Source organism: Aquarana catesbeiana, linkage group LG09, assembly GCF_042186555.1.
Source record: "Aquarana catesbeiana isolate 2022-GZ linkage group LG09, ASM4218655v1, whole genome shotgun sequence".
Taxonomy (NCBI): Eukaryota; Metazoa; Chordata; class Amphibia; order Anura; family Ranidae; genus Aquarana; species Aquarana catesbeiana.
This window is the reverse complement of record NC_133332.1, coordinates 221,821,777-221,835,971: the sequence shown is the minus strand read 5'-3', so window position 1 is coordinate 221,835,971 and position 14,195 is coordinate 221,821,777. Positions and strand designations below refer to the sequence as shown.

At 43.9% G+C, this 14,195-nt stretch overlaps 1 protein-coding gene across 1 annotated transcript in view; it reads right to left on the bottom strand.

The window, feature by feature from the left end:
- Nucleotides 1-9,890, bottom strand: part of KCND1 (potassium voltage-gated channel subfamily D member 1) — a 158,193-nt gene extending 148,303 nt beyond the window's left edge. Inside the window, exon 1 of the mRNA XM_073599791.1 lies at nucleotides 9,749-9,890. The gene's annotated coding sequence lies outside the window, so the exon portion shown is untranslated. The remainder of the gene's footprint in view (nucleotides 1-9,748) is intronic.
- Nucleotides 9,891-14,195: the final 4,305 nt, after the last annotated feature.

Sequence of the window (14,195 nt, the reverse complement as noted above, 5' to 3'; positions counted from 1 at the left end):
GAGGCTACAGCACATGACTTCTGCTTGTTGACTGGTTGCTAGAGATTACTGTACATCAATACTGCTCACTGATTGAATGCTAAAGGTTACTGAACATATATACCACTCACTAATTGGTTGTTAGAGGTTACTGCACATTATTACTGCTCACTAATTGGTTGGAAGAGGTTAGTGCACAGCATTACTGCTCACTGATTGGTTGCTAAAGGTTACAGCACATCATCTCCTCACTGGCTGCCTGCATATTCACATGCACCAAAATTCAGGGAGCTGTGGCACCATGTTATTTTGAAGAAGGGTTCCACCTCCAATTTGCTTACTTTTGCAGAACATGATGTTAGGCTTAATGACCACAATTGTAGGCAGGACTTTCAAGCATGCTCCTTTACCTCCCCAGTGGGCAGCATTCAGCAGAAGTGATGGTGGATGTGACCTCAGGGGGACATGATATACATATGAATGCCGCCTCTATTTAAATATCAATGCCGTGATCCACAACTATTTACATATTAATGCCGCCACTATTTACTATTTATCAATGCAGGTTATTTACATGTAAACACAGAGTCTGTGGGTGAGTCATCTGTACATGGCAAAAGGGCAGAGCTGGGCAGCAGCAGCAGCAGAAGTTTACACTGAGATCTCGGGACACAGCACGAGACTAAAACTTCAAGGGATAAGGGAATTCAAACTGGGATAGTTGGCAAGTATGAGGCAGCTGCTTTGGGCCCCACTACAATGATGGGGCCCGAGGCAGCTGCCCTTTTGCCCTGCCTTAAAAACGGTCCTGCAGGAGTTTAGCAATACAGCTTGGTCAGGAACCCAGCCTCCACTTGCTAATTGGACAGTGAAAGAGTGGCAAGGCACTGAGGAGGTAATCCCTGGGCTCTTTCCTTCTGTAGGCATGCTCACAGCATGAGACAGCACAGCATGCCATAAAGCAGTGCAGTACTGATTGGTGATGTCCCCCTTCCTCCTCCAGTGCTGCCCTGCAAAAAACAAAGGAAGCTACTCTACAGATATATATACAGTAATCAGGACTCTGTGCAGGCCAGTGAAGTTCCTCCACCCCAAACTCGCTCATCCATAGACATATAAAGACTTAGGGACCTTGTTTAGTGCACTGGTATGCAGTCATGTTGGAACAGGAAGGGGCCATCCCCAAACTGTTCCCACAAAGTTGGGAGCATGAAATTGTCCAAAATGTCTTGGTACGCTGATGTGTGTGTGTATATATATATATATATATATATATATATATATACATCATATTATTTGATTTTTGTAATTAAGGCCTTGTTCACACTGGCGTACTCGATCGTACTCAATCGTATACTCAATCGCACAGATACAGCAGATGCTCCCAATTGGACAGTCGTATGCGTGCAAATGCATGTCCCCAAATGTAGACAGTGTTTGCTCGGGGACACGCACCAGCACATTGTCAAATTAAGAACATTGGCTGTGTCCGTGCAGCTGCTGCATCCCAGTTGACATGAATGGAACTGTCTGAATGCAAATGCACAGGACACCTGCGCATCCCTGTGTGGATAAACACAGCCTTCGCATGGTCACAAAGTGGAGTTTCACCATTGCACATTTAGGCCTCTTTCATACGGACAGCGGGGGGGTGTTAAAACAGGCAGTTGAGCCGTAGTTTTAGTGCTCCCCAACCACCCACCTAAAGGGTAAAATGCAGCTGCTTGGGGTCTTACTCATGAAGGCCCCTTGAACCTCCTTTAGGGAAAGGGAGCCTTGACTGCTGGAAGCATGGCATCACTGTGGTGTGAAACTAAAAGGGATGTTAAGTAGCTCCCTAAGGATTGGCTACAAAGACCTGAGGTGACTGGGTGGAGCCTGAACTCTAGGAAAAGGCTACACTAGGGTACGTCCAACTGTTCTGAGGAGATTCAGCTGTCACAAGAGTTGCCCACCCTCCTGCCCGTTGTCATGTTTTGTCACAGCTTTACTGGTGGTTTTGACCTCGCCAGCATCTGAAGTTGCTTTATGAGCTATGCCCTCATGTTAAATTCTAGAGTCAGTCTAATGCCTGTCTGGCACTGATGGCAAGGACAGGCCTCTTAGACTGAATGTGAGTTTTATGGGTGCACACAGTATAACTGTAACTGGCAATGTTGTCTGGTACATTTGGAAAATTGTTACTTTTGCAAAGTTCAATAACATTGTGGCCTTGCCTTATTTCCAAGTGGTTGTGAAGCCTAAATATTTTTACCTTAATAGATTCCTTCCATTAAGGTAAAAAATGTTTAGGTGTCAGCATCCCTCCCCCAACCTTTTACTTACCTGAGCCCTCATTCGATCCAGTGCCATGCACGTCTGCAGCTCTTCCCTACCCTCACTTCCGGGTCTCGCTGGCTTTGCTGGGGCTCCGGGAGCCATTAGCTCCCACTGCTGTCAATCAAAGCCAGTGTCAGGGCAAAATAGAAAAGAAATAAAAAATACATATGCAGTACATCTCTGCAATACATGCACACCTTGCCCTGCTTTATCCATTTAAAGACTCTGTAAGTACAGAAAAATACAAGGTAGTGTGCCAAAAATGCACTCAGCTACTAAGTCCGGTTTTAGGCTGATAGCACACAGCATCTTGTGGATGTTGTCAGTTCTCCCAGTTTTCTTCCGCCAAACTACTCAATCCACCTACCTTCCCATCTCCAAATAGTAATAGCCAATCATTCTGTAGTCCCAAGACAAGGATTAGGAGGGCTAATTACTGTCCATGAGATAACATGGGAAGTGTGTAAAGGACACGTTACAGCTAATGTGATTTCCAAAGCCGGCCATAGATGGTTTGAATGTCGGCTGGTTTTCTGCTGATTCAAACCATGTATGGACAGGCTGAATGTACCCAAGTTGATCGATCAAGCAGGCTGAATGTACCCAAGATGATTGATCAAGCAGGCTGAATGTACCCAAGTTGATTGATCGAGCAGGCCAAATGTACCCAAGTTGATCAATCAATCAACTTGGGTATAACCAGCCTGCCGGATGTTATAGCCTCTAGCAATAATCACTGTGTCCCCCCCCCCCCCCTCCCGCCGGGAGAACACAATGGCTCGACAAGAGGGATTCCCCTGTGAACACTGTCTGTGGTTGCAGGAAAGAAATTTCACAGCCTATGGCCGGCTTAACACGAACAACAGGAATTCTTTGCACTTTTAGCAAAACACTTTTACATAATAACGCAAATAAGAGACATTTATTGTTAGAGTTTGCATACATTTGGTGGGGTGGGGTGTTGAAGGGGTTGCCAACCCTCAATTAAAAAAAAAATACTTACCTGCTCTGTGCAATGCTTTTGCACAGAGCAGCCCCAATCCTCTTCTTCTAGGGTCCCCCACCAGCGCTCCAAGCCTCACAGAAACCCGCTTTCCATGGGGGCACCTGCGCAGGCTCTCTCCTGAGTTCCGCTGCTGCGTCATTTGACACAGACAGCAGCAGAACAGCTTTTGATTGACAGCAGCAGGAACCATTTGCACCTGCTGCTATCAATCTGTCCAATGAGGAGTGCGACAGCGGCCGGAGCTGCTGCGCTCATTGCACATTGCTGGATCGGATCAGGTTCAGGTAAGAAAAGGGGGGGTCTGGGAGGGAGCTGCAGCACAGAAGGTTTTTTACCTTAATACATGGAATGCATTAAGGTGAAAAACGTTAAGACTTTACAACCACTTTAAAACAAAGGTCTTTTTATTTATTTTTTTGCTGTCTATGTCCCCATACCCACACCGTGTCTCCAACAGAGATGCAGTTGCAATGACAACCTGACAGTGATTTAATTCTCTACAGAAAAAAGTGTTAATGTCCTTGCATGTGTACTCATTGGAGGGATTTCTCCTTGTCTCCTGGCTGCCCCTGGAATCTCTATCACTAGGACACAAAAGGAAAGGAAAGCCTAATCTAACCCTTACTACTCTTGTCAAAAACAAAGAACCCACTTCATGTGAAATTTGTCATTCGTCATCATATAAAATAAATGTCTGCATACTAATGACAGGGCTATATGGTTACTCCTAATACATGCAAAGCCTTGTGGGCAAGTGCCCAGGGCAGCAGGGTAGAAGAGGGAAGTACCAACCCTCAACATTTTCTGACAGTGATATGTTTTCCCTTATTTTCCTTCCTTCTTCTAGTCACCTCTCGTTACATTCAGCAAGAGAACTGTAGAGGGAAGGGATGGTGACAGGGTCACTTTAAGTTGGCCAAGCATACTAAAATCCAAATAGATAATTCTTTACCTTTTGCCTTTAAAATTACCAAAACTATAATATAGGGGAAAATAAGCAATCTCTGAGCAATCTCTGGAAGCTGCCATGAGCATGGCTACCTATAGAAATAAATGGGGCATGTGTAGAATGAAACAGATCTGGATAGGTCCGTGTTGGTGGTAAAATTGCTGGATCGAGGCCAATGGTAAGTATAAGCCCAGACCTCCTGTAGGGACTGGGGAGCTTATTTGAGGACAACCTCACCATAAGTGAAGTTCTCCTTTAAGGATCAGATTTTAACATGCATGGTCAGCTGTAGAGGCTCAAAGCAGGGGTTAGGATTTTCCCAGCATCCAATCAGAATGTAAAAGCATGATATTCATTGTAATACAGTCAGAGAGAAGGTGCTGATTTGTTTTGTTGGTTATATATTATTAGCGATTTAGAAGTGGCTTCCCAAGGAGTTTGATTACTGAAGAGTTTGATTACATAGGAGAGCACAAAGCAGCCTTAATCTGACAGTGATCTATCCATCCATTCATATACAGCTCAGCTCTAAGCACAATGGATCCTTGATTATCCACGCTAATGGCGCTGAATAGTCGATAAGCACCGTTTATAAAAATTACGTTTTTAATTACCGAGAAATACTACAAACAGCTCTTCAAACCTAAATGAATTCAAGGAGAAAAAAGTTATTTCCCCAAACATAAATGCCAGTGATTAAGAGACAATGGCCAATTTTGTTTTAATACAATCTGTCTGCAAATTAAGTGTATTTTACTAACAAGCTATGTTAGTTTATATTAGGAGGTTTATAAAAGGGAATCCAAAAACAAACAAACATGCAAAAAGTTACATTATGTATACAAAAGAGCCGCTGGTAACAGTTACAGATTTACATTAACATGAACTGGGCTGGTTCTTGAATGCAAGTATTGAAGCCGCTTTCATACTGAGGCGCTGGCGCGTTGGCAGTAAATCGCCGCTAGTTTTAGCGGCGCTTTATTGATGTTTTAGTGGTGCTTTTTAGCCGCTAGCGAGATGCTTTTAACTCGCCGCTAGCGGGCGAAAAAGGATTAAAAGCGCCGCAAAGCACTGCTGCCGAAGTACTTTGCAGGTGCTTCGGCAGCGCTGGCAATTGATTTCAATGGCAGGGGCGTTTTGGGAGCGCTGTATTCACTGCTGTATAAACCACCCCAAAGATGCTGCTTGCAGGACTTTTTTTCCTGTGCTGCAAGCGCACCGCCCAGTTTGAAAGCTCTCGGGCTTTCACACTGGGGTTGCAGAAGAGGCAGTTTACAGGCGCTTTTCAGTCCCTATTATTAGCGCAAAAACGCCTGTAAATTGCCTCAGTTTAAAAGTGGCCATAGTTTTCAAATTATTCACTCTGTTAAAATTAAATTAAAGCTATGGTCAAAGAAAAAAAATACATATATGTAATTTTCTTTATATATCACAGTCTGTTAATAATAACTAAACAGCAATTATTGTTTATCCGTGCCTCCTTGTAACATAGTTTTCCTGAGTTTTGATGCTGCCAGTAGATCCAGTTATAACTTCCTCCAGAAGGTGACAACACTGTTTGTTCTGCAATTAAATTATTGTATTGTTACCCTGTGGACCTTTAGTTTTAGATAGAACTGAAGCAAGCAGTTTTTGGAACGAGGGTTTACCATAGGTAAAAAGGTGACAGCTGGAGGCACCACCCTGAAACACAGTTAATTTGGACATCAAACTTTGATTTAGTTTTAGTCATAGTCTTTTGCCTAAAATGCCATTTTAGTTTTAGTCGTATTCTAAATTGCCCTGTGCACTCCCTCACTCCCATTTACTTCCCCATCCCCACTTGCAGCTCACCTCCCCATCCCCAAAGTATAATGTACCCTGCCCTGTGCACTCCCTCACTCCCATTTACTCCCCCATCCCGACTTGCAGTCAAGCATTACAGCCAATAGAGTTTACAGTTTTTTTTTTTTATTATTATATTTTAAAGTTGCACTTCTGTTTGTCAAAAAGCAAATTTTTGTTTGTTTGTGAAACTTGGTTTTATTTATAAAGACGTTCAATATCACAACGGCTAAAACTGTGTCTGTAGTGCATGTTCAAACCTTAATAGCATAAATAATAATATGTTATTAGATTTTTACTCCAGGAGTATATAATGAGTTTGGAAATTCTAGAGAAATACTTAAATAATGCATTACAATGTAAGTAAACCCATTCGATTTTAGTCAACTAAAATGTACTGGAGATTTTAGTCGACTATGACGAAAATATTTTAATCTACAAAATTAACACTGCCCTGAAAGTGGTATAATTTGTGTAAACCCTTTACCTGGCATTTTTGCTGGACAGCTTGGTATGCATGTAAATGTGGAGAAAATATAAATAATGGCATTTTTTTAAAAAGTGAATTAATTCACTGAATACTATCATTCCAGGTATTAACCACATACAGATAAAGAATAACAATAATTTTTGGAATAGTTGGCCTTTAAGTCCCACCCCCTCTTTTTGCTAAGCCCCACCCCATCTTTCAACTGTTAAATATCAGAGCTCTTTGTGCCAAATTAAATTCTACCATTTGAAGGGTGATGGATAGGCAGCAGGGCTTAGAAAGGGGAGGGGTGGGGCTTAATCTTGACTTGCAGAGAGGTCAAGACCTCAAAGTAAAGCCTGGGCTTTGGATCAAAAAAGACACAACTGCACTACTAGGATTGATTAGATCAGGGGTCTCCAAACTTTCTAAACAGTGGGTCAGTTTACTGTCTTTCAGGATTTAGGGGGGCCAGACTGTGGCCCGTGGAAGTAGAAAATGCCCTATTACTGGTTGTAGTGGGAGGAATAGTGCCCCATCAATGTTGTCAGTAGGAGCAATAGTGCCCAATAATAGGTATAAGTTGGAGGAATGGTGCCCCAAGGGCCGGATAAAGGTAAGCAAAGGGCCGCATCTGGCCCCAGGGGCCACAGTTTGGAGACCACTGGATTAGATAAATAACATAGGGACATTAGGAATCACAAGCTGAAATCTCAGAAGGCAAGAATACATTTGTGGGCTTTTTGGGCTGTTGCACAATGCCCCAGGCTGTATAGACATTAAGACGGCCCTTAACTGGGCAAATGGTAAGTGGGTCAGCAGGTGCCTCCCCAAGAATTACAAGCAGTAAGACTTCTTACCATGCCTAAATGCAAGCAGGTGCTTTTAGAATCCATGAAGACCTTCTTTGTGAATTGGCAGGTGAGTGTTCCCTTTTCTATGTAGAGAAGGTCACTCCCACAGAGCTTTCTAAAAAGTTGGTCCAAGTGAAAAATTAATGCACTGTATACTTAATGTCCTTGTGTTCTGGTCACTTAATTTTAAAGCAGCCCAACCACATGGGTCATTACAAGGAAGAAGCTGATAAGCAAGTGAGCTACACAAATTAGAGATTTGCAGAAAATTCACTGCAATCAAGCACAGATGTCTGAACTTTACATAAACACATTTTCATAGATTCACAAAGCCTCATCCCAGTGAATTGATGATAGCCCATGTACTGGCTGGTCCACACACTGTAATGCCCGTACACACGGTCAGATTTTCCGACGGAAAATGTGCAATCGGAGCGTGTTGTCAGAAATTCCGATCGCACTTTTTCCATCGGATTTTCCGACACACAAAGTTTGAGAGCAGGCTATAAAATTTTCCGACAACAAAATCCGTTGTCGGAATTTCCTGATCGTGTGTACACAAATCCGACGCACAAAGTGCCACGCATGCTCAGAATAAATAAAGTGACAAAAGCTATTGGCTACTCCCCCGTTTATAGTCCCGACGTACGTGTTTTACGTCACCGCGTTCAGAACGATCGGATTTTCCGACAGCTTTGTGTGACCGTGTGTATGCAAGACAAGTTTGAGCCAACATCCGTCAGAAAAAATCCTAGGATTTTGTTGTCGGAATGTCCGATCAATGTCCGACCGTGTGTATGGGGCATTAGGGTCTGTGTACTAGGCTTAGTATACCTGTTAATGATTAGCATTGCTGCTTTGCTGCATTAGGGTCTAAACCTGCTTACAACACTCTATCTTTGGAGGCTGTATAAGCTCTTTAGGGCTCTAATTTCCCTTAAAAATCCAAAACACGCTGGCTATTTCTATGGTTTCTCCCTGTACTTTTTTGCATCTACGTAGAGGAATATTGGGTATGGGTAACAGTAGGACTTGATACCTTTGTGTGGCCTTGGGGTCTCAGGTAGTATCTGCATGGGGTTTGTATGTTCTCCCTAGACTGGTGTGGGATTCCCTGGGTATTCCTTCCATAGTAAACACAAATGACTGAAGATGGTGTGATTTGGGGACAATGATGTGTATGCTTCCTAGACTGATGTGACTGTTTCTGTGAGTTGTCTATGTGTGGATACAATTTAAATAAGTTTATATTATTATAGGCAATTATTGATGGTATTATTTATTGTTAGTTGTTGCAGCATCTGTTTTGTTGCATTATCTGAATAGCTAATTTTACAATATTAGTAAACTAATTTCTGTATATATGTGTGTGTCTGTACAAAATGTGTATTTCTACAGTAAATCTATATATATACATTATATACATCTATCTATCTATCTATCTATCTATCTATCTATCTATCTATCTATCTATCTATCTATCTATCTAGATATATTGCATGTGTATCTCTCTCTCTCTTTATATATATATTTATATATCGATTATAGAAATCCAGTATGGTATGCTTACATCTACATGAATTACACCTTGCCTATACTAAACATGACCTCCATCACACTCATTATAAAAGCAGACAGAGCATGCACAGTGTGTGACAGATGGATGTGATGCAGACACACTTGCACACTTTTGCTCACTCTCTACTACTAGGCTCACCTATGATTCCTGGCATCTGCCATCATTCATATCTAGTATCATGCTGCACAGCATACCGGAGTCGGACCCATCATCAGCAGATGGACATCACATTGCACAGACAGGGACTAGGACTACAACATCACGATGTGAACTGTAGCATTGCATGCTTTGCTGTACACACACGCTGCGAATCATCCCGCACTGACAACACTCCCTGCGACACTGTTGCACATTCCCCCCCATCATCTTCCAGCTGTCATCCCCCATCTGTCCCCCATTAACAGTGGCAGCTTGCCCACCTCCACTAGCCCCCGGTTGCCCTGTACTGCCAGCAGTCCTTGCTAACTTCTAACATTCTGCTTGCCCTGTAAACTCTCAGCAATCCATCCATATGAAACAGTCCCTAACAATATGCAGCCTTCCCAATCAATACAGCACTTTATATCAGGTCTGATCCAACAGTTCCTGTGTACCCTGAATGAGTCCCTAGAAAGGACTCCACTTGGATAGCCAGACTCCATCAGTAGCCTGCCCTGCTTCATTCTGCACCATCAGTTCCTGTGTCGGTGTCCCTGGTCCTGATGTCAGCCTCAGCATCCCAGACTGTGTTCCCTGCCTTGTACCCTCTGCCAGTCCCTGCCAGCCCTACCTGCAGTCCAGGTGAGTGGTGATCTCCGGTCCAGCGGAGTGGCAGAGATGCTGGAGTCACCCCGGGGCTGCTCTCCTTCATCTCAGAGCTGGGATTAGGAGAATTCCCTCCTCCCTCCCATCCCTTCCCCTCCCTTCTCTTCAGTCTCACTCACTCCCTTCTCATCTCTTAATCGCTCTGCAGGAGGAGGGACCTGGAAGAGGCTGCAACACTGGAGCCTGGGAGGGGGGGTTCAAAGTGCTACTGGGGGCATTAACCCCTACACCGCACCACTGGAGCCACAGAAAGGGGCACAGGGGATTAACCATTGCACTACAGGATGGAATGATTAAGCACTGCACTGCAGTGAGAAGCGAAAGGGGAGAGCATGAGTGTATTAACTATTGCACTGCAGCCAAATAAAGGGACCCCAGCATGCATGAAACAGGGGCCAAGCAGAGATAATTAACAATTTCACTGCAGACACTTACAAGGTGAAATGATTAACCACTGCACTGCAGAGAGAAGCAAAAAGGGATAGCATTAGTGTTTTGTATTGCACTGCAGCACTGGAGCCACATAAAGGGACCAATGCAGAGATGCAATAGGGGACAGGTACTGTGCATTAACCATTTCACTGCAGCCAGTTACAAGAAATAGGATGACAGAGTTAATCTCTGCACTGCAGCACTGGAGCCAGAAAAAGGGAACACTGCTGGCATGCAAATAGGGGACAGGTACTGTGTATTAAGCATTGCACACCAGCACTGGAGTCACATAAAGAGATGCCTGTAGGCATGCAACAGGGACAGGCAGTGTGTATTAAGCATTGCACCGGAGCCAGTTACAGGGAACAGAGTGAAATTATTAACCACTGCACTGAGAGAGAGAGGCAAGAAAGGAAAGCATGGATGTAATAACAATTGCACTGAAACATTTAATCCAAGATTAAGGGACCACTGTAGAGATGTATAACAGGGGCCAGACAGGGTAGGTTAACCATTGCACTGCAGTCGGATGCCAGGAATAGGATGAGAGAATTAACTCTGCACTGCAGCACTGGAGCCAGATAAAGGGACCACTGCAACCATGCAGCAGGGAACAGGCAATGTGTATAATGCCGCGTACACACGGCAGACTTTGTCCTGCAGACTTTTCGACGGACTTTATGACGGACTTTCCGAATGAACGGACTTGCCTACACACGATCAACCAAAGTCCGATGGATTCGTGATGACGTACGACCGGACTAAAACAAGGAAGTTCATAGCCAGTAGCCAATAGCTGCCCTAGCGTCGGGTTTTATCCGTCAAACTAGTATACAGATGAGCGGACTTTTCGACCAGACTCGAGTCCGTTGAAAAGATTTGAAACATGTTTCATTTCTAGGTCCGTCAAACTTTTGGGGAAAAAAAGTCCGCTGGAGCTCACACACACGATCGAATTGTCCGACGGACTCCGGTCCGCCGAAGCAAGTATGCCGTAAAGTCCGGTCGTGTGTACGCGGCATTAACCTCTGCACTCTAGCACTGGAGCCAGATAAAAGGGATCAAGGTCAAATTATTAACCACTGCACTGCAGAGAGATGGGGATAGCATGAGTGTATTATTCCTAGCACTGTAGCACTGGATCTACAAATCATGAATAGGATGAAAGTATTACATTTAAGAATGCAGCACTGGATCTGCATATCATAAATAGAATGAGGGTATTAAACCCAGGACGTCTGTGCTTTATCTATAATACAGTGAATAGAACCAGAGTATTGCATTCGGGACTACAGCAATGAAAAAACTGTACAGGGGTAGGTGAAACTAATAACCACTGCAGCACCAGAGCCAACCTCAAGGTAAAGGGAGAGACAAGTGTCCTATCTTGTATCAGGCCCTAGTCCTGCAGTGTTTGATACTCCCATCCTATTCTAGCAGACTTAAAACCCTCCTGGTGTTCCCTATAACAGCTTTCAGTTCTCCAGTATAGATGAATACCAAGCTAACCCTGTATGTGACTCCAGTGCTGCAGTGATTGTGTATACATTTACACTGCAGGACTTGTGGTCAATACAGGGATAGGTTGAAAGTATTTGTCTGCAGCTTAGACTAATACAGGGACCAGGGTGGGAGTATTAACCTCCACTCTGAAACTAAAAAATGTTGCTTGATTGTTTAATGCTTGACTTTCAAACATTACTATGTAGTACCAACTATCTTTCCAAACTGAGGAGCCCATTAAGGCCCCATCACACTGGGTGTTTAGCCCCAGTGCATGAGGATCCTGTGTTTAGGTTGCACCCAGGGACAAATGCCTGGAACACAAGAAGCCTGCATTCGGGGGCATTATGTCCCTGGATGCCTACTGTCCCAAAAAATAGTGCTGTTAGGTGCACATACAGTGCCTTGAAAAAGTATTCATCCCCCTTGAAATTATTCAAATTTTGTCGTGTTGCAACCAAAAACATAAATGTATTTTATTGGAATTTTATATGATAGACCAACACAAAGTTGCACATAATTGTGAAGTGGAAGGAAAATGATAAATGGTTTTCCAAATTTCTTACAAATAAATATGTGAAAAGTGTGGCGTGCATTTGTATTCAGCCCCCTTTACTCTGATACCCCTAACTAAAATCGGGTGGAACCAATTGCCTTCAGAAGTCACCTAATTAGTAAATAGAGTCCACCTGTGTGCAATTTAATCTCAGTATAAGTACAACTGTTTCAGTGAAGCCTTCAGAGGTTTGTAAAAGAACCTTAGAAAAAAAACAAAAAACAGCATCATGAAGGCCAAGGAACACACCAGGCAGGTCATGGATAAAGTTGTGGAGAAGTTTAAAGCAGGGTTAGGTTATAAAAAAATATCCCAAGCTTTGAACATCTCACGGAGCACTGTTCAATTCATCATCCAAAAATGGAAAGAGTATGGCACAACTGCAACTGCTGCAACTACAACTGCAACTCCAAGACATGGCCGTCCACCTAAACTGACAGGCCAGGCAAGGAAAGCATTCATCAGAGAAGCAGCCAAGAGGCCCATAGTAACTGGAGGAGCTGCAGAGATCCACAGCTCAGGTGGGAGAATCTGTCCCCAGGACAACTATTAGTCGTGCACTCATCCAGATTCACAAATCTGGCCTTTATGTAAGAAAAACAAGAAGAAAACCATAAGAAGTCCCATTTGGAGTTTGCGAGAAGCCATGTGGGGGACACAGCAAACATGTGGAAGAAGGTGCTCTGGTCAGATGAGACCAAAATTGAACTTTTTGGGCTAAAAACAAAAGGCTATGTGTGGCGGGAAACGAATACTGCACATCACCTTGAAAACACCATCCCCACCGTGAAACATGGTGGTGGCAGCATCATGTTGTAGGGATGCTTTTCTTCAGCAGGGACAGAGAAGCTGTTCAGAGTTGATGGGAAGATGGATGGAGCTAAATACAGAGCAATCTTAGAAGAAAACCTGTTAGAGTCTGCAAAAGACTTGAGACTGGGGCAGAGGTTCACCTTCCAGCAGGACAATGACCCTAAACACACAGCCAGAGATACAATGGAATGGTGTCAGAAACCATGAATCAGACTGAGACAGAAGTACAGTTAAATCACACTTGTTTAATAAAAATAAAAAAAGGTAAACAGAATAAACTTAGTCAAAACATAGCCAGAGTTCAGGAAGCGGAACAGATAGTCAGACAAAATGTCAGGGAGCCAGAGATGATAGTAGAACAGCAAGCAGGATCTGGATCCAGAAGGAATGTCAGCCAAGCAAGTCTTTAACAGGAACACAGGAGAGCGTATCTAGAGATGTGACCAAGGTGAAGGCAGAGATCATCTGGACTGGACGGCTTAAGTAGGCAGGACTGATGAGCAGGATATCATCAACAGGTGAGTCACTGTGGAGAGGTAGGAGCTGGCAATTAGCCAACAGCTGAGCAGCCAGCTTTGAGAAGGAAGGGCTGAGCCCAGCCCTGACAGTACCCCCTCCTCAATGACCCCTCCACCTCGGAGGACCACCAGGCTTGAAGGGAAAACATCTATGGAAATCACAGAGGAGGACAGGGGCATATAAGTCCAAGGATGAGACCCAAGAGCGTTCCTCTGGACCGTACCCTTTCCAATGCACCAGGTACTGTATGCGCCCATGGAATCTACGGGAGTCAACAATGGACTGTACTTCATACTCCTCATGGTTCTCAACCTGTACAGGGTGAGGACGAGGCACCAAGGTGGGTAAAGCAGTTGCAGACCAAAGGTTTTAATAAGGCGACATGAAATACATTCGAAATACGCATATTAGAAGGAAGGTCTAATGCGTAAGTCACTGGGTTAACCCTGCAAAGAATACTGAAAGGCCCAATAAACCGACGTGCGAACTTCAGAGAGGGAACACAGTTGGAGATTGTGAGATGACAGCCAGACTCTGTCCCCAACCTGGTAGAAAGGTGCAGGCAGGCGTCTGTGGTCAGCATGGAGTC